Below are 13,503 nucleotides of genomic sequence, written 5' to 3'. Positions count from 1 at the left end.
CAGAAGCAAACGAAAACAACAGAAACATCAAATCTGCCTGCCCTACTTTAAAGAAATTTTGTCATAAGACATGGTTCTTTTGATTATTTTTTTTTCATTTATGAGACAGAGATGGAGAAAAGAGGTCCCAAGTTCATTTCATAGTTCAAATTTTGGGTTTCTTTAGTTGCATTTCTCAGTCAGGGAGGAATAAATAATGGCATGTTTTGTGAGTGTTGTGGGATGGAGAGACATACACTGTAGACACATATGAGCATGATTGAGAGTCTAAACTCCTGGCACTAAGATAGCAGAAAAGATTTTAATGTAGGCCTAACTAATAATAGGAAATGAAGAAGCTGCCTTTTTTTCTGACATCCTTGTAAGGTACTTCAGTAATAACTGTTCTTTAGAAAGCCTTCACTTTCATCCCACAGAGACTTTGACACAAGGCAGAAAGATGCTATTCCTGAAAGCTCTATGTGACTTACTTGAAAATAGATAAAGGAGAGAACAAAGCTTTCTCCTTTAAACTCATAGAGGAATGTTAAGTAGCTTATTACAGATACACAGAAGCGAGGGAGAAGAGTTTCTGAAAAGGCCTTTGTCTGGCCCCAAGGGTTCAGACCCATGGCCTAAGAATTCTTTCTTCCCTCCCTAATCACAAAATACTGGTTTAAAAAATCACAAGAATATTGTTTTAATTTTTAAAAAGTGATAAGGATGTTGAAGTATTTTCTTGAGATGCCTCTGAGCCATCCTTAGGCTTTCCTTTGCAGCATAAAAGACATAAATATTGTTGTAAAAGGTTGAAGTTCTCAACTTTTTGTGCAATAACAAGAGTTCTAAAAGTGAGACTTAAAACATATACAACCATTTGACATTACAAGGACCAATAGTTTTGAACATAAGCAAGGGGTTTTATTTATGAGTATTAATTTGAACTATACAAATACATCCTCAGAACAACAGATCATTTAGACAGGTACCTGGTAAAGCAAATAGGAAAATTACAAAAAGATTTATTAGTCAATCACCTGTATCAGTAGCAAACCCTATTTTTGTAGGATTATGTGTTCTGTCATGTCAGAGCTTTTACAGGAATTACATAATACTTCAAAGCAGGGAGGGAGATTTTGGAGAGGAAAGGAAGATTAGGAAAGGAAAACAAATAACTCATTAAAGAGGGCATTCAAGAAGACATAAATCAGTTCACAAATAGAAATGTGAGACATAGAGTTAGGATAAGACTTGCTTTAATCCAAATACCATGTGATTTATAGACAGTATTATTACTCATGGCTTCAAGTCGTTTAGATATAAAGCATTAGACCTATACTGGGAAGCACGAGTCCTCAGTGTCAGAGACTATTCAGACACAAATACAATAGCACTTATTATTAAATCTTGTTCATGTCTTACTACTGTTTAATAGACTGTAATGTGATCTTCACAATTATTTAGTAATTATTTACTTTAAAATCCTTTTACATGTCTATTCACATTGTGCCATCCAAAGTACTGTAAGTCCCGCTAAAATTATGTTTTGAAACTAATTCATTGTGCACTAGTTGCCCACAAAGTTGTCATGGATGGGATGATGCATTTCACATGTAGTAGAGAAGTAGCATTATGTTTATTGATATAATTATCAGTGATTTAACAAATTTTGATAGTAAATGTGACTGTGGTTTAACAAAATTCAATGGTAAGATACGCTTGATCATTGCATAGGGAACAGGTTCAGACAAAACTGCCAGGAAGACCCTCCCATTGAGTCATGAGGCTCAAAAAGGACCTCTTTGTGTTCTAAACTCCTTTTCAGAAGGGAGGCTTGTGCTGCTGGATTCAGACTTAGCCCGAGGCTTGGTCAATGGTTTATATTTAAAGGATTGTATGTGTGCAATCAATCCTTTATATCACTTAGCTAAGATTTTAGAGTTTAGCATTCTATCAATCACTTACTGAGGATATATTGTAGCAAAGAACCTCTCAGCTTTAAGAAGCAACCTTGAGAGGCATCCCTGCTCAAGGGGAGATCCTGGTGTGCACCTGCTGCCATGCTGAAGAGCTCAACGGGCCCTTGGCTTTATGCTATATATATAGAGTGAGATAATTAACTTAGAGACATATTTGCAAAATGGTGCATGCTCAGCTAGCCCTTAGATCTTGAAGAAGACTTATGGACCTTAGCTGTTGAGCAAGATTCAAGGTCCTTAACTATGGTGGTGTTATCTGTAAGCAGATGCAGCCATCACAACCATCACCAGTGGTTATTGCTTAAGCAGGTAAAGAGGAGCGGGAGAATCCCATGGCCACACCAGTATTACTGAATTCTCAAGCAGTAACATATTATCCCCCTCCAGGGCCCCCCATCCCCAATGTATCTTGTGTAGTTTGCACTATCAAGCATTTCCAAGAAAATGCCAAATGAAAAGGTGGGATGATCTATTGGATCAGGGAAATACTTGTTCTAAGAATAAGTACATTCAGTTTTAAATTCTTCTTTAGGGAATTAAAGAGAGAGAACCCTTTTAAAAGGGTTCAGCCTTGCTCCCTTCTGTCATGAATATGTACAGTGCCAGTGCCTCCTGTGCAAAATGAATCTACAGAATCTACACTGCTGTGTCAAAACACGTTCCAAGACAAGCCAAGTCATTGTAGCTGCTGAATTACAAGCAGCTTGTGTTCAGAGATCCTATGGTTGGTATGTTAAATGGATTAATTATTCACATTGATTATATTGATCCACAGGGCCTCCCTGGTCTCTCTCTCTGAAACAAAAGACCCAAACATACTCCTACTGAATTTGAACTTTAGAAGGATATAATTTATATCATAATCCTAAGTTTTTTAGTTCTTTTCAAAGAGCATTTTAAAAAGAAGGTGTTCAACTTTTCTTTAATGTGAAAATATCTTTCCTTAAAACATGAACTAATCTGACAAACGAATTTTGACTTTTCAGATCCAGGATGCAATGCATACTTGCTGTCCATATCCTAACAGGTTTGTCACTGAAAACTAGCCTCTTACCCAGCTTCTATTCTAAAATCCCTCTATCACCCTCACACAAAACTTTTACAAACATGTTGCACGGATTTTGAGCTCAGGATATCTCAAGGGTTCATATGGAACATGCCAAGATTTTTTTTAAGGCAGTTTTTAATCCATTTCTTTTACAGTGGACATATAGCAGAGATCGAGATATTAAATTTATTTCCCTCTCCAGTGTCATTTTACAATTGCCTGGGTTTCCATTTACTGTTTGTAGTGCTTAGTCTGTGAGCTCCAATGCCCAGGAGGCCACCTGTGGGTTCATGGACAGCTGGATAATCATTCCATTCAGCCGGGTCAGTTTGGATGGTCCTTGCCTCACCATACATAAAGATCTGCCTCAGCGTGTCCTTACCTTGCAAAGGATCAGAGCCACGTTGTCATATGAGTTCAGTAAATGTGGCTGTGGGAAATGCACTCTTCAGCAGCAGCAGCCTGAAAGTACATTGAAAAGCATGGCAGAGGCAAGGTTTAAACATACAGCCTCACGGTGGTTTAAAAACCTCAGGATGCAATGGTAAGCCATGGCATATTTTGTCTTTGGCCCTCTTTGGTAAGGAGTTCAGACACATGCTAGACCCAGACTTCAACTCACAGCTAATTGTTGTGCATGGGAGACCCTCTCAAGGGGTTAGCTAGATGTTTCCCACAACAGGCAGAAGGTACAGACAGCATCAAAGGGGAAGCATATTAAAAAAAAAAATTGTGTAGAGGAAAGGCCCTGGAAAGAGACTGCTCTGCTGTAAAAGATCTGGCCCCTGGGAAAGTACCCTTAAAGCCATATTCTGACAATCTAAAGAGAGACCAAGAGGCTTGGAGAGAAAACTGTAATAAAATCAAACCAAAAACTGAAACAGCAGCTTGGTAAACAGCCAGTCCCACTAAATCATTTCCATAAAGTAAACTGGGGGGAAACATTATATGCTGGACAAATAAGAAACTCAAGGCAACCAGTAAGAACAAGCTCTATTCAGCCCAGTCTACAGCTTTACTTCTCTCCGTTCATCAGCAAGTTGTGTATGCAGCCATCAATCTGACACTCTCTCCATGAATTGGCAACATTCCTCCCTAGGTCATAAAATTTGACCCTTTTTCTCCCGCAGGTTAGTTCCAGAGGATTTGATCCTGATGTTACCCTCTAAAATAATGCTAGTAACAGGTCTCTGGTTTTAGCATAATCCCTCCATTCCTCCAGTGATGCTGCGCTACTGTATTCTACCTGACAAAATCTGAAATTCCTTTTGAAGTGCATGCAGACCAGCAGTGGCACTAACAGCAACTCAGAAAAAGCCAGTGCTTAAAAACTAAATACTAGTATAATAATTAGAGCAAACACTTATCCTGTCTAGCAAAGCATACTATCAATTTTAAAAAATTAGGACAATAAATACTCTGTTTTTTCTTCTGCCAGAAAGAGGCCTTTTGGCCTCCTGGAAAAAATATTCAACAGAGAAAGAAAACTAAAGACCAGTAATCACAATTAGTCTTTAAAGAAACAATAGTAAACTAATGAATGTATACAACAAACAGGTCACAACATTGAATTCTGTCAGGCATTTCTGGAAAGCTAGAAAACATCCACACAAAAGACCTCTTGTTCCCATTGTACACTGAGGACTAGCCATGGAGATGATAAGGACACCTCATAATGACTTGTTCAAGGACAGAAAATCCTTTGTGGTTTAGTGACATAATTGGAGAGGAGAAATCTCATTCTCACGGATTCTGTGAAGACATGGACTATACTCGTGTAGTCACATAGGCAGTGACATCTTTGAGGCTAAGACCCCAGGCTATGACCACTCTGCAGAACTCCAGTTTATTCCACCAGGAAATTCAAAGCCAACATACTGACAGCTATGTCAGTCTACATTTGGGCTTGGATCATCTCCTTCATTTGAATGTTGTCCAACTAAAGGATATGAGCACACATCACAGCTCTGTTTCCACCAGAAGACATCCTGGTCGCGCTAGAATTAGACACTGCATATACCATGCCTACAGTAAGTAGCACCGTGAAGCACTTGTCTTTGTTTTCACCCTCCATCTACTATCTCCAGTCTCTTTCCTAATGTCCTATTCTGTCTTCAGAAATCATTCATTTAATATCCTCCCTAATATCTCCCTTGGTTTTTCTGAGCATCCTACTTACCACTTATCTTGGTTCAGATACTGTCTAGTCAATATTGGTGAGAATGATCAGAAGCAGAGTTTGTTCAGAAAACATGAAATATCTTGCAATTTAGCAGGCAATGAGGCACACAGTACAGGAAAGTTTTGTCTCAGACTTCTGAACAAACCAGTACCCAAAGAAATAAAAGTGAGAAGCTAACTACCAAAGGGACAGAGCACCCCACACAGGCTCCTTGCAAGCACGAAGGTACTGTACACCTTGGTAGATTCGGCAATACAGACATACCATGAAAACAGATGTAAGAATGACAGAGAGTGGAGAAAAACACAGGTCTTTAACAATTTTGTATGCATGATAATATGCTCAATTACAGGGTTTTCTTTTACCTGACAGAACTGATGTTTTTATGTTTCTAAAGCTCAAAAAACCTCCCATTTCTCTCTGGATACAGTGCAATGATAAACAGCTATTTTAGCTGCCATTTCTACAAAACTAGCACTTAGAAAGCATCAGAAAAGGCATGTCTTCCAGTAAGTGTCCAATGTCTTCTGGATTTTTTTGTGACTAAAAAAGTATTTATGTTCAGAGAAACATAAACTAAGCCATCATTGTTTTGTGCAGACTTAAGGCTGCAGCAAGAAATTTTCTTTTGCTTTTGACTTCCCTCCATTTTCCTTTTCTGTTCTGAATCACTCCTTAGCCTCCTCTCTCATCAAACACAGAATCACAGAATATTTTGAGTTAGGAGGGACCCACAAGGATCATCGAGTCCAACTCCTGGCCCTGCGCAGCACTGTCCCCAAGAATCACACCATGTTCCTGACAGCATTGTCACAGGAGGAAAGAAATGGTCAATGTCATCTTCTTTGACAGATGATCCCCACTCAAGCCGAACATTATCCTTGGAGCATCTTTCTGATAATAGTTCACATCATATTTTTCCTCTCTCAGTGAATACCTAACACAACATGAGGACAAAATACATTGAAAATTCCAAAAGTAGGATTTTTTTTTTTTACATCAGTCACTGTTTACCAGGGGAAAGTATTATTTCTCTGATCTAATCTATTATGAAATGAAGGTATTACTTTGAACACTTGATCTGAAAAATGAATGCAGCAGATAGAGCTAGCAGATGCTAGCTACATAATCTGTACTCTGCGTTCAAGCACACAGGTGATTGTAGATCACCGTGAAGATAAATCAGACAAAGACTGGGCTGTTTAAGAGAAAAATCCTTATTTTTTTACTTGGAGTAGGGCTAGTTCTGTGACTGAACCCTCTGGAACAGCACACTGGTACCTCTTCTGCCTCTCAGCTTTGCTATTTGCAATTTTTGTGTTTTAATGCTGTGGTAACTTGTTTTGGTACCCATTTCCATGGAAAATAAACCTTGCTTTGAGTTAGCAGAAATGAAGTCTAAAGTGAAAGTGCATTATATACTTTTGGATACAGCAACAAATGCCTAGTCTGCAAAATGTCAACGTAGCAACTGTGTGAAAGACCGCAATGTTATTGCAATATATAGGGGTCAGCAAGGCGATTGACTGGCTGCTATTGGAGGTCTCAATTAGACAACTAAAATGCTACAAAACAATCATGGAATTCATGTCTCAGAATGTCACTAAGAGCAGGAAACTTTTGCTAAGCAGCTTTATTTTCAGTTGCGTTTCTAGAGATCTTTTCTTGGTATATATTCTTTGTTCTCTGCTACTTAACATCATTATCAGTCTCCTGGAAGGCAGGGACCTGGATCTGATGATATTCTGGAGGCATGAAAATTTTATTTCAACTTTTAGTTCATTTCAACAAGGCCAAATGTAAAGTCAGACATGGTAACAGCAAAATCCTCCATGCTACTATAGTCTGTTCTGTCAGATAGTGACTCTAAAAGATTAAAGAGCTACAGTGACTAATAGGCTGCATGTGAGCTTTTAATATGATGCTCCATCCAATAGAATAGCACAACCCTTTAGATGTAAAAGTAGGTGAATACCAAATAAGAGCACACCTACCTAACACAAGTATGATTGCTGTCATGTCTAGTCTTATATCCTCAGATCAAGAAAAATTTTGAAAAGGAGTTACCAAAGGAGCAGAGAATCACTGGAGGATGAAAAATATGTACAGACCAAAAGTCTCCAAGCGCTAAGTGTATTTATCTCAAAGAGAAGCAAAGAGGTGAGTTGATCACAACCTGTTATGTGGATACACAGAGAACAGAGCACCTCACTCTAGCAGATGTAGGTTAACACACTTCAATGGCTAGAAACAGAAACCAGACAATTTCAACCTAGAAAGCGGATAACATTTGAAAGTAATTAATGATTAGGTTTCTAAGAATTGTGGAAAGGCTTTTATTCAATACGGGTCATCTTTTTTTTTTTCAAAAGGTGTCCTCTAGTTCAAATGCAGCCATCCAGGTTTCAACAGGAATGAATACTGCCGGGTCCCACAGTTTCATTATGAAAGAGGTTAGATTAGATAATCACAGTGGGTTTTGGAAGCTTTTAAACATATTAGACCTACCATGAGGAGCTTAAGATTATTTATGACAGGATAGCATAGACAGCATGGAATAGGATGAACAATGCAGAAACTTTTCTTTAGGAAAGAGAAATTACTTTAGTGATCTACAGAAATAGTTTGTGTCAGAATTAGCACTCAGAACAGATATAGGGCAGATAACCTCCATCATTAAGGGCACATGTCTATGAAATATTCCTGGAAGGGGATTATTCTTATTAAAACAGTTATCTACTCGACTCCCACAATGAAGTTCAACATCTTAATGTGTAGCCAGTGTATCACCATGGTCTCTGCTGCTGAAAAATGCTGGTGTGCACAGTAATGGCAATAGGTAACCAATCATGATACAGAAGTTGCCCTCACCCATCTCAGTATTGGAATCTGCACAGGTGGCTCTAACCCACCAGCATTCTCTGCTTCTTAATATGTGTCACCTTTCATCATAATAGGAGACATTAATCACTTGAGGATGTCTGTGAAATTTATGACATTTAGAATATAAGAACTGAATCCTGGAATGCAGAGTCAGGACTATAGCACTTGCAACCCACTCCTCTCAAATTCAATTGGTACAGAACTCAAATAAGGACAACTGTATTGCACATCCCAATATTCTGCATTAGTCTCTTCTGAATGCCAGATCAGGACAATATGGTATAAGCATTGCCAAACTAAATAGTATCAAAAGCATAAATCCATGCAAAGACATCAATTAAGAAATACAAGGAATGGTAGAGATTAATTTGTACAGAACCCTAAAAGTTGAGTCCCCACAGGACTAAATACATGCTCCTTAAAATTTTCCATTCTGATGGAGAATTTTTTATCAAAAAGCTTTCCTATGAAGTAATGAAACCTCTGGTCTTTTTCCTCCTCAGATCTTCTTTCTCCCTTCCTAAGAATATTGACATTTTCCACATATGTTTTTAAATGATTCAAAATAAATTGTTTCTCTCTGGAAACTGGAAATTAATAATTTTATTTCTGATGTGACTTGAAATGTTCTCATTTTTTATTAAATAGATGTAAAATAATATTTACACTGTCTTATGGGAGCCGCAGTCTCTGCGTCCATTCCCTCTTATTATCCAGACTCTGTCAAAGGCTGTAAGCAAGCAAAGAGGAAAGTAGAGAAAAAAAGCATTGACCAGCACTCCCCCCATCATTTAACATCATCTACCTTACAATACATTTAATATAGACTCATGGTTGAGAGTTTCTATATATGGATCATTTTTACATATTTGGCCTTTCACAGAAAGTAGATAAAAACCCTGAATTTAGCTTGACTTTTAGGTCTATGCTTACCTTTGGTGGCCCTTCCAACAACAGTTAATGAGAAGAGCCTTGCTCACAAATGTTATAAATAATGTAAACAAGAGCTCATTCCTATTTCTTACCTTGTCTGTGTTGGGATTAGAAGCATTTTCCATTACTATTAGCAGCTACTGTTTACAGAGAGATTTGCCTGCATTCAGCACAAGTTAAAGAAGATTTAATTTTTTTTGTCTACATAGTCTGTGGTCAATCTACTTCAAAGGCACTTTGCTAAACTAGAAACAAAGCTATAAACCCTTTCTTGCATGCCCATGTCCTCTAGATAGATATCTAGCCTTAAGTTAAGCACCACAGGCATGTAATTTAAGCTTTTAATAGAGATCTGAACAACTGAATAATTTTCAATCTTTTTCATTTCCTTTCTGCATACTCATCTTCCTGAATGAATAATCCGTGGTCAAGCATGGAGGAAAGAAAGAAAATACATGAAGAAAAATCTAAAACTGAAATTTAGGAGATTGAGGAGATGCTTACATTTTGCAAAACTGAAAACATATGCAAAAATCTTTGCACCCTCAGTAACACACACACACAGACTCCATAATACCATGAGTCTTTTTCTTTGTAGCTGAGCCACTGACATGAATTTTATTCCCCAGCTCATTCTTGGAAACTGATCCCCACCAGGACATTAACTGTCCAATCTGTAAACCCTTTTGTGAGCTGGATTTTAGAAACCTGCTATTGTTTCTCTTGCAAGAGTATCTTTAACCTAGACCACTTACTGCATTCTGTTCTCAATGCAATCCAACGAACAAATTTTGGCACAGCTGAGGGAAAAGAGTGGGGAAAGGATAAAAAGACTAGACATAAAGAAGATAAGGTTCTATTTAAGCTGCCATTGCTGCTGGGGGAAAAAAAATTAAAAATGATACCTGGAACAACCATTTAGTCCTAAAACCCTTTTCCCACTCCTCTGTTCTGACAATTTTTTCTTTCTCTTCTGAGACAAGCAGGAAAAGTAGTATTTTTTTCCCTTTTACCAGCTCAAAAATTGCAGAGAATCAGTCTTCCAGACCATAGCATAAAATTTGCAGTAATAATATTTTGTACTAACAACATTTAGGAAAACTGCAAATTATGTCCATTTTTATTTAAGGACCAACCAGATTTGGAGGTAAGTGTGGAAAATGAGTTGTGCCTCCTGAGAATTACCTTTCTTCTTCAGAGGAAGAGGATTCCTGACACTCCATTTGCCCTTTCTTACATTTATTTAGTAGCAGTCAGAAGTGGGGCAAAATCAGTAGCTACTGCTCCCAATCTCTTTACATGTGAGTACACGACCAGAGCGCAGTGGGAACTTTGCCCACAGGAATGCTTTTTTGCTTTCTTTCTTCTCTGAGTGTTCTGGGCAGCCAGAGGGAACCTAGACTTTATTCTCCATGCCTTAACTGCAATCAGCTCTAAGACATGACACAGGTATTCCCACAGATTCGTTTGCCATTGAAAAAAAAAATTTATGAGCTCTGGTACAAAACACTACTGTATACTCTAGATTTAAATAGCACTCTTAAAAAATGTACAGACTAAAACCCCTTTGTCAGTAAGTAGGGATATAATGTTAATTAGAATGCTTTTGGAAGTCTTTAAATGCAAATTAAATTACAAGATTTTTGCAGAATCACCATTTTTCAATCCATCTAACAGTAACCAGGATGATGCAAACACTATGCCTTGAATGTTTAAATTTAAACATCTGCTGGGAGGTAAAACTGCAAAGTCTGGGTTTTGACCAAATGACTCAGTAGAGCTTACTACGGTGTCCTTTCTTTCTGGAATTCCTGGAGCCACCATACTTGGTTTTGTTATGTAATAAGGAGATAGCAATCATTTGTTTCAAAATGTTGTTTAACTCAGGAAGGAGGTGCTGCATACCTTTGCAATAAATTTTGTATTACTGTTGACAGGAATGTTACCTGTCAAAAAGAAATTTTTTGAACCTGTTTAGTTTTTTTATTAATATTCAACCTCATGCTGTTACATGAAAATAACAAAAAATATGCCACCTGATTCTTTTCCTTAGTTATTCTTACAATCTCTTTCCAAAAGTATCAAAAGACCTGATAGACATGTAGTACTTTGTATACAAGTACTTTGAATACTGCATTTCTGGCTCAGACTTCACCCAGGTCAAAGAGGAAAGAGCGAGCAACTGATGTTGCTTTCAGATGGGTGCTACCACGTCTCCAGTAAGGAGCATGGAGCACACGGCTCACTTCCCAAAGGCCAAACATTGGTGGCTCAGAAACACTGCTGCCACATCTGAGACTAATTGGTGTGTGCTGCATCTCTCTCATGACAGGGAGCGAGGCAAATGATGAGTCAAGGAGAAAGAACAAACCTGTCCTTTCTTGAGATGAAGGCATAAGCATGGCACTTTGGTGATACAAGCAATGTCACTGCCCAGGTGTACAGTTCTGTAGATAAAAGATCTTCACAGCTGTCAATATAGGACCATCCAGAGACACACCTACTCATTAAAAGTGAACAAAAATATCTTTTTGAGCAAGACCACAGATTTTTCAAAGGAACCAATTAAGGAGAAAATAATTCTTTTACATTATAAGAAAAAGTGATTTGTCATGACTTTTACATTCTTATTCAAGCAGTTTTGCAATGCAGAAGCTAGACACACTTCTTATTGAAAGTACTCACTGGTAGGTCGGTAGTTTGTGTTAATCTTTTTTTTATTCCCTGTCTCTTCTTAAAAGGCAAAAGAAAATGCTTGCATTGTAACTTTCAATGCTTTTTTTATTTTTTAACTAAACTTCTAAGCTGGCAGTTATGCGTCTTCTTTTAGAATACTTTCATTAAAAATCACTGCACACATACATTTTCAGAAAAAGAAAAATACAATTTGATTCATGCATTTCTGCAACACCTAGAATAATTTTGTGGATTCATTTGCCTTTTCTTCCATAAATCAACATAAGAATATCTCAGCATTGTCAAATTGTGGAACTGTGTAGCCTTTCATTAGATCTATTGAGTCCATACACACTGTATTCCTGGTTATAAATTTGAAATATCTTCTGAAATAAAGAAGCTCACTTCCTTCTATAACCAGAGTGCATTTGATTAAAATATAAATTAATTTCATTCATTTAAAGGTTTCTGTAAGTTAATATGTTGTAGAGCATTATATAACAGTAAAGATATTTCAAAATAAGAAATTATCTCGACCATCACTAATACTCAGTCAGTGCTCCTGGGATTGTGTTGGTGAGTGGTATGCTAAATCATTTTCCACTGATTGTTTCAGGATAACTGGCCACCTGGTCATTTTCTCTCTTGCAGAGTATATATTTGCTCTTCATTGTTTTGTTCTGAATAAAAATTTACAAAGTCATCGTCCAGATTGAAAAATAAATGCTTTGTATTGTACATCTAACGAAACATAAACAAATTCAAGTGACATTTCCAATTAAGTAAAGGTGACTCTTTAGATGATTGCACACGGACTGAAAAGAAATCCATAGACACAAGAAGGACAGAAAAAAAAGAAGATGATATTTGAAGAAACTTCATTAACATATTTAGGAAAACAAGTTTAACTTAGTTTCATAGAAAAGCTGAATACCAGTAAAATCAAGTGTTCATTATATTTTTGCACCTACTTTAATGTGCTGAGTCTTCTAGCATTTTGCAGCTTAGAGCTAGGTTAATTACTTTAAGTTCCTTAAATGCTACTGAGTATCTCTGTTATGTTTTCATATAATTAACATAAACTTGATATATGTTAGTAATTAAAAAAAAAAATTAAAACCCAACAAAACCAAAAAAAGCCACTTCAACAGACAATCTTAGGCAACACTAAACTGCTGATTTGCAGTTTGCTCCTAAGGATACACAAGCTTATTCTTACATCCCCCCGAAGGAGCAAGTTTAGGATGATTCAATAAATCCACCATTTAGAATCTGTAAAAGGAAACCATTAGCAATTAATGTTAATGTCTAGATGGAGTTAGATGTACTGTATTGTTTCATAAGTGATATGCAAAAAAAACTTTACTCCTTAGGGAAAAGAGACTAGTATTATTCAAATAATTAATTTCAATCCTTCAATCCTTCATGTTCCTGCTGATACAGGTTTAAAAACTTAGCTGCTATTTTGACATCCAATTGAAATGCCACGTTCTTCAGCCCTGTCTGCAAAATGACAGATTCATATTCTAGACTCAGAATATTACATAAATTATTTCTTTGAATTTCTATATTTGTACTCATTCAAGGACCTTAGAAGATTTGTTTTTCAGCCTTTCTTCTGCTTGATCTAAAATCCAACTTTCATATTTTTATAAGAGCTCAGCTTAAGATTTCTGGGAATATATAATGTTACTTGGACTTGGGACACTGCCATTTTCAAACTTACATTCTTTTGTACATCAGTGTGGTCATTTTGATTCAGGCCTAAACATATTTTTAAGTTTCAATGTGGTCCTTCTGTCTGGGCAAGATAACAGAGTGAA

Source organism: Coloeus monedula, assembly GCF_965178545.1.
Source record: "Coloeus monedula genome assembly, chromosome: 5".
In the NCBI taxonomy this organism is placed as follows: Eukaryota; Metazoa; Chordata; class Aves; order Passeriformes; family Corvidae; genus Coloeus; species Coloeus monedula.
This window is presented reverse-complemented; position numbering follows the sequence as displayed.